Source organism: Bos grunniens, chromosome 16, assembly GCF_055505025.1.
Source record: "Bos grunniens cultivar Pamir isolate PY7600 chromosome 16, Bosgru_T2T1.0, whole genome shotgun sequence".
Taxonomy (NCBI): Eukaryota; Metazoa; Chordata; class Mammalia; order Artiodactyla; family Bovidae; genus Bos; species Bos grunniens.
This window is the reverse complement of record NC_141180.1, coordinates 34,510,225-34,523,861: the sequence shown is the minus strand read 5'-3', so window position 1 is coordinate 34,523,861 and position 13,637 is coordinate 34,510,225. Positions and strand designations below refer to the sequence as shown.

The 13,637-nt window shown below is 39.3% G+C and overlaps 1 protein-coding gene across 5 annotated transcripts in view; it reads right to left on the bottom strand.

The window, feature by feature from the left end:
- CAMTA1 (calmodulin binding transcription activator 1) overlaps positions 1 to 13,637 on the bottom strand; it is a 967,475-nt gene that overhangs the window by 919,125 nt on the left and 34,713 nt on the right. The gene's annotated exons all lie outside the window — the stretch shown is intronic.

The window sequence follows — 13,637 nt, the reverse complement described above, 5'->3', positions numbered from 1 at the left end:
CAACCCAGGTGTCTATCGATGAATAAATGGATACACAGTGTTGTATGTACATAATGAAATATTATTCATCCTTTAAAAAAGAAGGAAATGACGTGTGGCTGAACCATGAGGATATTATGCTAAGAGAAATAAGTCAGTCACAGAAAGACAAATGTTATAGACTCCCCTGATCTGAGATAATTAGCGTTGTCAAATTCAGAGATAGGAAACAGAAAGATGTTTGCTGGGGCTGGAGGGAGATGGCAACGGGGAGGGAGTTACACAACTGTGTGAATTTACTTAATGCCGAAGAACTGTATACTTTAAAATGACTAAGATGGGAAATTTTATGTTATGTACATCCTACTACAATCAAAATTTTTTAAAAAGAAGTCTGGCTCTCAAAATGTTAAATTTGTATCAAGCCATAATGATTTACAATGAAAAATATTTAGAGCTGGACACTTTAACCTAGATCAGCACTTTCTAGACATGTCCCTGAAGACGCATGTCTCACACACACACATCACAGATGTTGGTCCCCTCATGCTCTGCAAGGGGGCCTGGACCCCACAGACCCCAGGTCAGTGGTCTCTGATCCCAAGAGTACTCATCTATTAACCCTGTATGCCTTATAAATACTTTTATATTTGACGTGTTCTAAGATGTGAGAAGAGCCGGGAAGTGATGGCTACAGAAATGAGGGTTAGAGATCATTTCAATTCTATTTTCAGTGGCAAAAAAACTTGCTTTACAAGGGGGAAATCCCTGTAAGAGACTTCCATAAATTTCCATTAATAAGTGAGTGAGTAAACAATTTATGGTAACATTCAGGAAAAAAAGTTGCTTTAAATTGGTTTTCTTCATCAACCCACAACTTCTGCTACCAAAAGGAAAAGGAAAAGAACGTGACCCCAACTTACAGAAACTAGTAACAGGTCATTTAGAGAAACAAAGGAACCTCTACTATAAAGTCACACCCCATTTTTGACAGATAACTTTAAGGATGGATGGACTAGGGGCAACAATTTTCTCTTCATGAATTGTCAGATTGACAAGAACTAAATCAGTATGTAAGGAAAAAAAGGAAAAATCAAAGAACAACATGGCACTGATGCAGGCCTATGATAAACAGATCAACAAACAGAAAGCATTTAGATACAAAGCCACACATAAGTATCTGTTGAAATTTAGCACAAGGTAAAGGCAACATTTCAAATCAGCAGGAAAGGATCAATGACTCAATAATAAGCATCTATTAATATATGGAGGGAAAAAAGCTTTACCTCACTCTGTCCATATTACCCAAAATGTCTCTGTGTATTAAACATCTAAGGGAAAAATTCAACACAAAGAAGAAAATCCAGGGAGAACACTTAGGAACTGAGATAAAGAAGCCTTTCCTGGGTGTGCTTTCAAGGCCAAAGAGACTCAAAGTTTGAGTGCATGACCCACAGAACTGACATGAGGATGTAATGAAGAAAATTAAGACTGAAATACAGCATACTAGGCAGGAAAAAATTAAACTTTTTTTTTTTTTTAAAGAAAAACACAGAAATCAGAAAGGGTAAAGAATGTACTAGAAAAAAACAAAAGAACGATCAAAAAAGTAACACAAAATGTTACACAAAACAACATGAAGAAAAGCAAATTAAAAAGAAACCATTTTTTCACCCATTAGACTAAGATTGAAAAACTGTAATACCTGTGTCAGTCAGTTTAGGGAACTGAACATTTTCCTATTCAGCTATAGAGAGTGTAGTGGCACCTTTCTAGAGGGAATATGGCAAACGTTTACACTCTCTGGTGAGCAACTATGTTGGCAGACCTCCTTTCCTAAGACAATAACTAGAGAAGTGTGCAAAATACTGAGATAAGCAATAAGGGACTGGTTTACAATTTTTATAGAAAAGTTAAGCTCCTATACTCTGGCCACCTGATGCGAAGAGCCAACTCATTGGAAAAGACCCTGATGCTAGGAAAGATTGAAGGCAAAAGGAGAAGAGGGCAGCAGAGGATGAGATGGTTAGATAGCATCAGTGACTCAATGGACATGAGTTTGAGCAAACTCCAGGAGATAGTGATGGACAGGGGAGCCTGGGGTACTCCAGTCCATGGGATTGCAGAGAGTAGGAAATCACATAGCAACTGAAGAACTATACTTTTCAGTTATGTACAGCCACATCCACACACATGCACTGGCATGCAAGGTGACCACAACAGATTTTTGGCATGTGGAGAAAACCAGAGAAGAGGTATCCATGATTCCTTGTGGGGAGGGGCGGGGGAAGAGTGTAACACACACATACACACACACATGCCCCACTTTGAGGCAGAATAACTCTTATTAAAGCAAGACAGGCTGGAAAAGAACCTCAATATATTAACCAATACATAATTCCAACTTGATTTTTAAATTACTAAAAACATTCACCTCTCAATTGGTAATAATACATAGAAGGATAAGTAGATGTGTAAATTATATTAATACAACTGAGAAACATATAATGGACAAAACTAATGTCATGAAACTAAGCTAACTCAAAGAATTCAACACATAATTGAATAATTCAATCCTTTCAAAGCAAATGTAATTGTAACTTGAGTTGGGGATATCAATACTAATATCCGTACCAATATGCAGACATTCCCTACAATAAATCTTCATCTACCACTAATCTCATTTGGGTCCTTCAGTGTGAGATAACAGAAAATAACCTGGGTCTCTGGCCCCAAGTCCTGGCAGAGAGCTCCTAAAACCCCGTAATTTCTTAAGTGACAATTAGAACATCTTTGGTTCCAATATCTGGTCTTTGACTTCGTCCCTGACCCAGGGTTCCTGAAACCCTGGCAAACTCTAAGTGATAAAAGCACTAAGGAGCTACTGGGGCTACTCTAGGTGGGGGTTGGGGCGGGGGGTGGGCGGGGAGATGGGCTCCAAGATGGCTACGAATGGGGCTAGTAACCAAAACAACCAAGGCACGAGTGGCAGCTTGGAATTTTCTGCCCCCATTCCCAATTCTTCAGAGAGAGGCTGGAAATGGAATTAATAATTGATCAAGAGGGAACTTCCCAAAAATCCCAACAGTACCAGATTCAGAAAGCTCCCAGATTGAGGCTGTGAACACCTCCACATTGGGAAAGCGACACACCCCCAACTCCACAGGACAGATACTCACCACTCTCTATGTCCCCAGCGACTGGACAGTACCTGAAAAAAGGCGTTCATAGACTACAGACTCCACAAAGGCGAGTCCAATATCTATTTGGTCCTCTCTTACGTATCTGGTAACAAACACGATATCTGCTAGAGAGAGAATGTTTAACAGCATTTATTAAATAAATGCTGAATGAATGTGAGGGATGGGGTGGGCTCCATAATTCTATTCCTAGGCTCAGTTGTAAAGAATCTACCTGCAATGCAGGAGACGCAGGCTCTATCTCTGGGTCAGGAAGATCCCCCGGAGGAGGCAATGGTAACCCACTTCAGTATTCTTGCCTGAAGAATCCCATGGACAGAGCAGCCTGCCAGACTACAATCAGTGGAGTCACAAGAGTCAGACATGACATAGCGACTAAACCACCACCAGCTTGCATCAAGTTCCACCAGCGTGACAGAACAGAGACGTCTCCGCCCTGCAGGACGCCACAGCCTACCCTGGAGACCAGGCATGGGTCTCAGCCCTGGGCACCACGGGGACTCTTCCTCAAGGGCTCTGCCTCATCCTAGAGGATGCAGCTCCCCTCTATGTGTGTTATTCTTACATTCTTTACAGTTCTCTTGACTTTTTATGAACCCAATCCCGCATTACTTCCATTCCCTCATACAGTGAAAAATGGTCATTTTTTTAAATTATTTTTTTATATAGGAAAATGAAAAAACCTGAATGGGAAAAAATTCTGCAAATGATATGACTGATAAGGGATTAATATCCAAAATATATAAGCAGCTCATACAACTCATCAAAAAAAAATCTGATTTAAAATATTCATAGTAAATTTTTTCTTTCTCTCTTTTTTTCCCTTCTGATTTGACCCAGATTTATCAGGGTCAAATTTATCAGGCTTCCCTGATAGCTCAGTTAGTAAAGAATCCGTCTGCAATGCAGAAGACCCCGGTTCAATTCCTGGGTCAGGAAGATCCGCTGGAGAAGAGAGAGGCTACCCACTCCAGTGTTCTTGGACTTCCCTTGTGGCTCAGCTGGTAAAGAATCCACCTGCAATGCAGGAGACCTGGGTTTGATCCCTGGGTTGGGAAGATCCCCTGGAGAAGGGAAAGGCTACCCACTTCAGTATTCTGGCCTGGAGAATTCCATGGATACAGATTTGGAATTAATTTGTATGCAGTGAAAGAGTCACATTTCTTTTCTTTCCCCACATGAATATTTACCTGAATACAGTTACTGAGAAGACTGTCCTTTCTCTGTTATTCTGCAGAGCCTCCTACGTGGTAAATCAAGTGTACAAATACGAATGCAGCTGTGTCTGGACTATTTTGCTTGACTGGTCAACTTGTCTAGCCTTTCACTAAAGTTATATTATTTTAATTACCATAGGGTTAAACAAGTCCTGCTATCCTGTAGAGTAAGTCTGCTCAGATTGCCATTCTTCAAAACTCTTCCGGGCATCCTTTGCTGTCTACATTTCCAAGCACATGTTAATATGAGTTTGTCAAGTTCACCAAGGAAACAACTGCAGACATTTTTATTGATACTACATGAAGGAACTTTTGAATTTCAGAAGAATCAACATCTTACAGCATTCATTCTCCTAATCCATTAAGATGGTATACCCATCTATTTATTTAGACCTTTAACTTCTCTCAGTGTTTATCTTTCCCTGTACAGATGCCTTACATTTTTTTAAACTTATTCTGTAAAATCGGACTGTGCATGCCACCACAAATGATATTTCTACTTCACTTTTTGTTGTTGATATACAAAATTGCAATTGTGTCCAGAGTTACTCTGAATCTTGCAGCCTTGCTTATTAATTACAGTAAGTTATGAGGTTTTTTCCTACATACACATGCCATCTACAAAACCAGTTTTATTCTTTTCTTGCTGATTCTTGTACCTTATACTTTTCTTGTTGTATTGAACCAGGTAGAGTCTCTAAAGAAAGTCATTAACAGTAATGGTAAAGATAACTTCTTTCTACTCCCAGTCTCAGAAGGAAAACTTTCAACACTTTACCATTAAACATGATTTTTGCTAAAGGATTCTTTTAAGTAACTCTATCAAATTAAAGAAGCTACTTTTTCCTCATACTGTGTTATGGGATTTCACTTTGAATGGATGCTGAATTTTACCAATGGCAATTTTTACCTCAATTGACAGTATCACAGTCTTTTCTGTTTTACACTATTAACTCAGTGATGTCTGACTGATTTTTCAAATAGTAGACCTAGCTTTGTAATAAGTCTGATACTGATTTAAATCTTTTGAAATCTGTCAACACTTGCTATAGATAAGCAATTTTGATAAATGTTCCATGTGTATATAAAAGCATGTATAATCTAACAGTTATGGGTGCAGAGTCCTTCATATTTCATGTTTCATTTTCAATGTTTGTTGTTTTCAATCTCCTAGTTCTCTCCTTCTATATCTAATCTACTGGCAAACCCACTGTGATCTCAATTAGGTCAAGCTTGTTAAGTATGTTATTGAGATTTTCTATATCCTCAAACCAGTCAATCCTAAAGAAAATCAATCCTGAATATTCATTAGACAGACTGATGCTGAAGCTGAAACTCCAATACTTTGGCAATGCAAAGAACTGACTCCTTGGAAAAGATCCTGATGCTGGGAAAGTAAAGGCAGGAAGAGAAGGGGATGACAGAGGGTGAGATGGTTGAAAGGCATCACCGACTCAATGGACATTGAGTTTGAGCAAGCTTTGGGAGATGGTGAAAGACAGAGAAGCCTGGCGTGCTGCAGTCTATGAGGCTGCAAAAAGACAAACAGAGCTGAGCGACTGAACAACAACATCCTCAGTGATTCTCTGTTTACTCCATTAGCTAGTAAACTGTACTAAAAACCCCCACTATGATTGTAGATTTGTCTATCCTTTGCTAGTTTTGCCAATTTTTCCCTTGTGTATTTTGACACCATGTTTTTAGGCACATTCAGATGTAGAACTACTGAATTGAGTATGTCATCATTTTGAAATGTCTCTACCTCGAATAATGCTTTTCCTGCCCTAACTTCTATTTTACTAATATAGGTACACCAGTCTTCTACTGGCTAGTGTTGGAGTGATATGTCCTTTTCCATTTTACTTTCCACTTGTATACATCCTTAGAAGTAGTACAAAGTTGTGAAATCCACGTTTTCAAATTTTAATTTCTCAATCTTTGTTTTTAACTCAAATTTTTAGTTCACTTTATTTAATATAATTATTGATATCCTGGGTATAAATCTATCATCTTACTGTTTGCTTCCTATTATCCTCATATACTCTGTTCCTCTTCTGTCTACCTGTCTTCTTTAGGATTAATCAAGTTAGTACTACTAATTACCCCTCCTTCTCCTCTTTATTCCCTTCTATTAGTTTAGTAGATATATATTCTTTTACTGTTCTTTTAATGAATATCCTAGCGATTACAGCATGCATCCTTAACTTATCAAAGTCTGCACTAAATTAATAATTTTACCACCTCTGGGACAATGCAAAGACAACAGGATACTAACTCTATTTACATCCCCACAACTTATATGCTACTATTATAGTTTCAAACCACATATATATATATTAAACCACACAAGACATTAAATTATCATTGCTGTTTTATACATCAACATTTATTTGCATTTACCCTGTCTTTGGTCTCCACTTTTTCCTACATCTTAAAGCTGCCATGCAGGATCAATTTCCCTTCTGCCCAAAGAAGAATCTTTATTATTACTCCCCTTTAGTGCACATCTGGTGTGCATTAATTCTCTCCATTTTGTTGGTCCAAAAAGACATTTTTGCCTTCCCTTTTGGAGGATGTTTTGCTGGGTATAAAATTTCAGTCTGGCAGTTTACATTCTTGTTTACATTTCAAAAATACTGATCCATTGCCTTTTGACTTCTACTGCTTGTGTTGAAAAATCAGCTGTCAGTCTTATTGCCCTTTTGAATGTAACATATAATTCTTCTCTAAGTATTTTTTAAGATTTTCTCATTATTTTTGGTTTTCAGCAATCTTAAATTTTACTGAGATTTTATTTGACTTTATCCAGTGTGGGGGGTCTATAGTATTTCTTAAATCTGTGATTTGAGTTTGGATGTTGCAGAGAATTTTCAGTCATTATCTCTCCAAATACAGATTCTACACTATTCCTCCTTTCCTTCCTACTGGGATTTCAATTACACACTTGTTAAATATTCTCACTGAATCCTTATGTCTCTTAGACTCTTTTACATATTTCCAATCCATTTTTCTCTATATATTTTATCATTCTAAATATTTTCTTTCAATTTATTACTACTACTAATCTACTGTTAAACCCATCTATCAAGATCTTAATCTCAATTAATTTAGTTATAGTCCTTCAATTCTAGAACTTACTTTTTTTAAAATTTTTATTGGAGTATAGTTGATTTATAATGTTATGTTAGTTTCTGGTGTAGAACAAAGTGAATCAATATATCCACTCTTTTTTTAGATTCTTTTCCCATACAGGCCATTACAGAGTATTAAGTAGAGTTCCCTGTGCTATATAGGAGCCTCTTATTAATTATCTATTTCATACAGAGTAATGTGTATAGGTCAATCCCAATCTCCCAATTTATCCCTCCCTCCCTCCCACATCCCCTGGTAACCTAGAATTTACATTTAAGTTCCAATTCCCCGATTCTTAATCTTGTCTTTGATTTCTTTAAATATATACTATGTGATGGGCGCAGGAGGGCCGAGAGGAGCTACTCCACGTTCAAGGTCAGAAGGGGAGGCTGTGAGGAGATACCCCTCATCCAAGGTAAGGAGCAGCGGCTGTGCTTTGCTGGAGCAGCTGTGAAGACATACCCCACGTCCAAAATAAGAGAAACCCAAGTGGAGACAGTAGGTGTTGCAAGAGGCACGAGAGAGCAGACACACAAACCATAATCACAGAAAACTAGTCAATCTAATCACATGGACCACAGCCTTGTCTAACTCAATGAAATTAAGCCATGTCCGTGGGGCAACCCAAGATGGGCAGGTCATAGTGAAGAGGTCTGAGAGAATGTGGTCCACTGGAGAAGGCAATGGCAAACCACTTCAGTATTCTTGCCTTGAGAACACCATGAACAGTATGAAAGTGCAAAATGATAGGATACTGAAAGAGGAACTCATCAGGTCGGTAGGTGCCCAATATGCTACTGGAGATCAGTGGAGAAATAACTCCAGAAAGAATGAAGGGATGGAGCCAAAGCAAAAACAATACCCAGCTGTGGATGTAAGGGTAATAGAAGCAAGGTCCGATGCTATAAAGAGCAATATTGCATAGGAACCTGGAATGTCAGGTCCATGAATCAAGGCAAACTGGAAGTGGTCAAACAGGAGATGGCAAGAGTGAATGTCAACATTCTAGAAATCAGCAAACTAAAATGGACTGGAATGGGTGAATTTAACTCAGATGACCATTATATCTACTACTGTGGGCAGGAATCCCTTAGAAGAAATGGAGTAGCCATCATGGTCAACAAAAGAGTCCGAAATGCAGTACTTGGATGCAATCTCAAAAACGACAGAATGATCTCTGTTCGTTTCCAAGGCAAACCATTCAATATCACAGTAATCCAAGTCTATGCCCCAACCAGTAACGCTGAAGAAGCTGAAGTTGAACAGTTCTATGAAGACCTACAAGACCTTTTAGAACTAACACTCAAAAAAGATGTCCTTTTCATTATAAGGGACTGGAATGCAAAAGTAGGAAGTCAGGAAACACCTGGGGTAATAGGCAAATTTGGCCTTGGAATGGAATGAAGCAAGGCAAAGGCTAACAGAGTTTTGCCAAGAGAACACACTGGTCATAGCAAACACCCTCTTCCAACAACACAAGAGAAGACTCTACACATGGGCATCACCAGATGGTCAACACCAAAATCAGACTGATTATATTTTTTGCAGCCAAAGATGGAGAAGCTCTATACAGTCAGCAAAAACAAGACCAGAAGCTGACTGTGGCTCAGATCATGAACTCCTTATGCCAAATTCAGACTTAAATTGAAGAAAGTAGGGAAAACCACTAGACCATTCAGGTATGACCTAAATCAAATTCCTTATGATTATACAGTGGAAGTGAGAAATAGATTTAAGGGACTAGATCTGATAGATAGAGTGCCTGATGAACTATGGACTGAGGTTCGTGACACTGTACAGGAGACAGGGATCAAGACCATCCCCATGGAAAAGAAATGCAAAAAAGCAAAATGGCTATCTGGGGAGGCCTTACAAATAGCTGTGAAAAGAAGAGAAGAGAAAAGCAAAGAAGAAAAGGAAAGATATAAGCATCTGAATGCAGTTCCAAAGAATAGCCAAGAGAGATGAGAAAGCCTTCCTCAGCAAACAATGCAAAAAAAATAGAAGAAAACAACAGAATGGGAAAGACTAGAGATCTCTTCAAGAAAATCAGAGATACCAAGGGAACATTTCATGCAAAGATGGGCTCAATAAAGGACAGAAATGGTATGGACCTGACAGAAGCAGAAGATATTAAGAAGAGGTGGCAAGAATACACAGAAGAATTGTACAAAAAAGATCTTCATGACCCAGATAATCACTATGGTATGATCTATCACTCACCTAGAGCCAGACATCCTGGAATGTGAAGTCAAGTGGGCCTTAGAAAGCATCACTACGAACAAAGCTAGTGGAGGTGATGGAATTCCAGTTGAGCTATTTCAAATCCTAAAAGATGATGCTCTGAAAGTGCTGCACTAGATATCCCAGCAAATTTGGAAAACTCAGCAGTGGCCACAGGACTGGAAAAGGTCAGTTTTCATTCCAATCCCAAAGAAAGGCAATGCCAAAGAATGCTCAAACTACCACACAATTGCACTCATCTCACATGCTAGTAAAGTAATGCTCAAAATTCTCCAGGCCAGGCTTCAGCAATACGTGAACCATGAACTTCCAGATGTTCAAGCTGGTTTTAGAAAAGGCAGAGGAACCAGAGATCAAATTGCCAACATCTGCTGGATCATGGAAAAAGCAAGAGAGTTCCAGAAAAACTTCTTTTTCTGCTTTATTGACTATGCCAAAGCCTTTGACTCTGTGGATCACAATAAACTGTGGAAAATTCTGAAAGAGATGGGAATACCAGACCACCTGACCTGCCTCTTGAGAAATCTGTATGCTGGTCAGGAAGCAACAGTTAGAACTGGACATGGAACAACAGACTGGTTCTAAATAGGAAAAGGGGTACGTCAAAGCTGTATACTGTCACCCTGCTTATTGAACTTCTATGCAGAGTACATCATGAGAAACGCTGGGCTAGAAGAAGCACAAGCTGGAATCAAGATTGCCAGGAGAAATATCAATAACCTCAGATATGCAGATGACACCACCCTTATGGCACAAAGTGAAGAGGAACTAAAAAGCCTCTTCATGAAAGTTAAAGTGGAGAGTGAAAAAGTTGGCTTAAAGCTCAACATTCAGAAAACGAAGATCATGGCATCTGGTCCCATCACTTCATGGGAAATAGACGGGGAACAGTGGAAACAGTGTCAGACTTTATTTTGGGGGCTCCAAAATCACTGCAGATGGTGACTGCAGCCATGAAATTAAAAGACACTTACTCCTTGGAAGGAAAGTTATGACCAACCTAGATAGCATATTCAAAAGCAGAGACATTACTTTGCCAACAAAGGTCCATCTAGTCAAGGCTATGGTTTTTCCAGTGGTCATGTATGGATGTGAGAGTTGGACTGTGAAGAAAGCTGAGCGCCGAAGAATTGATGCTTTTGAACTGTGGTGTTGGAGAAGACTCTTGAGAGTCCCTTGGACTGCAAGGAGACCCAACCAGTCCATCCTAAAGATCAGCCCTGGGTGTTCTTTGGAAGGACTGATAGTAAAGCTGAAACTCCAATACTTTGGCCACCTCTGGGAAGACTTGACTCACTGGAAAAGACTTTGTTGCTGGGATTGGGGGCAAGAGGAGAAGGGGACGACAGAGGATGAGATGGCTGGATGGCATCACCGACTCGATGGACATGAGTTTGGGTGAACTCTGGGAGTTGGTGATGGACAGGGAGGCCTGGCATGCTGCAATTCATGGGGTCACAAACAGTCGGACACGACTGAGCGACTGAACTGAACTGAACTGATGGTGTATAATTACTCCATTAACTGAGTCCCTGAGAATCCATTTAAATAGTCTTGATTTTCAGTCAAACTGTCCTAAATTCTCATTTGGTGGGTAAGTTTCAGACATTGTAAATAAATGTAGAAATCATTTGAGGCTCCAAGTGATGTTATCTTCTTCTAGAAAAAAATCGCATTTGGTTCTGTCAAGATCACCTTGATCGAATCAAGGACTCAGAAGATTTGAAGTTCAACATCAGTACTTCTGGAAAATCACTATTCCAGGACATAGGCCTTTGGGACTCAAAGCATAAGGAGTTTTCCAGGGCCCCTTCCTCCCTGACTTATACCAAATTCTAGTTTTTGCCCCCCACCCTTCAGCTCCATGAGTCTATTACAATCTCTTCTGCTTCCCAACTTCTGATTTGCTGGCCCTGTCTTGAATTGGAAGACTCTTCCAGGGCAGAAGTAGATGCAAATCTGGTCTCACATCTATGAGCTTCCTCACTCCCCAGATCTCAGTCCCACAAATCTTCACTGTTCTTGTTACCTCTATCACCTTCAAACAAATTTTGTTTTAAATTGTGTTCAGCTTTCCTAACTGCAGGAAAGAGGGAGCAACTGCTTATTCTACCATTAACAAAAAATTTCCCCACTCCCATATTTTCTATTGTTGTGGGTTTATATTTTGTGATTCTTTTCTGTCATTTCACCAGAATTTTGGAAGGAAGAGAAATACATCTTCAATAAGTAACTGCTTAACCAATTACTCATCACTGCTTAACCAGAAATCTCCACTCATTTTATTGATAGATCTTTTATATATCAAGGATATTAAACCTGTCAAATATGTGACAAATATTTCTCCTAGTTTCCCATTTACATTTTAATTTCATCATCTCTTTGTTGTTTAGTCACTCAGTTGTGTCCAACTCTTTTGCCACCCCATGGACTACAGCACGCCAGGATTCCTTGTCCTTTCCTATCTCCTAGAGTTTGCTCAAACTCATATTCATTGCGTTGGTGATGCCCTCCAACCATCTCATCCTCTGTCGCTTCCTTCTCCTCCTGTCCTCAATGTTTCCCAGCATCAGGGTCTTTTCCAATGAGCTGGCTCTTCATATCAGGTGGCCAAAGTATGGGAGATTCAGCTTCAGCATCTTTAGCACATAGAAATGGTGAATTTATATGTAGTACAATTTATCAGTCTTCTCTTTTCTAATTCTGATGTCATGATAAGAACACTGAACACTGTGTAAACAGACTCATATTTTCTTCTAGTGTGTTATCATTTCCACTTTTTACATTTACTTTTCACTTATTTTGATATAAAGTATCCAATATAAGGTTCAGACACAGTGACTGAACAACATGAGACAGACTTATTTTTGAACTGGTAAGCCAACTGTCCCAAGTTCATTTAAATAAACAACCCTCTATTTCCTCCTCTAAAGAGTATCTTAATCTCTTATACATCAAAAAATACTTTCTTGGCATGCATATAATTTTGCAATCTGGCATTCTCCTTGCTATTCTGACTTCCTCTGGTTTCTTTAACCCTTCTAAGTTCTATTCCTCTTCAACAAGCCCTTCTGAGTCTCTTTTACAAGCTGAATTTCCTTCCCACTTCCCTTATTCAGTCTCACGCTCCAGAGAAAATGAGGGAAACAGCTCATTTCTAGGACCTCTTGCCTCTCATTCTCCCTGCTCTCCTTGGGAGATTTCACCTGTTCTGTCAGCTTCTTCCAGCTCTCTCTTGAGTTCCCAGATCTTAATCACCTTCTAAGATCTCTTCCTAAATGTTCTACAGGCACTCTCTAAGCTCAACTATACAAATATAATTTCAATACCTCCTCAAACCTATTTTTCTTTCTGCCTTTCCTTATCTACATACCATTATCATTCAAACCAGATTCTCAGTAATTCTCTTTCTCCATCACATCTTTGAGGTCATGATGAACCCTACTGATTCTAGCTCTCTGGTCAGATCCTTCCCTACTGCCACTGCATTAAAACAGGCCTTAATTAGCTCTGGGATGGATTCCTCCCCAATTCCCAACTTCCCCCCAAACCATTCTCTAAACTACCTATCTACAAAATGACTGTGGAAAATGAAAATCTGATCATCCGACTTTTCTGATTAAAACCTTTCAAGTGATCCTGATTACTTACAAGGTAAAAATGTAAACCCAGAGTGCCAAACAGGGCTTTCTGTGAGCTGGCTGTTGCCTACTTCACTAACCTTAATTCATCTAAAGTGAAAGTGAAGTCGCTCAGTTGTGTCCGACTCTTTGTGACCCCATGGACTGCAGCATGCCAGGCCTCCCTGTCCATCACCAACTCCTGGAGTTTACTCAAACTCATGTCCATTGAGTCGGTAATGCCA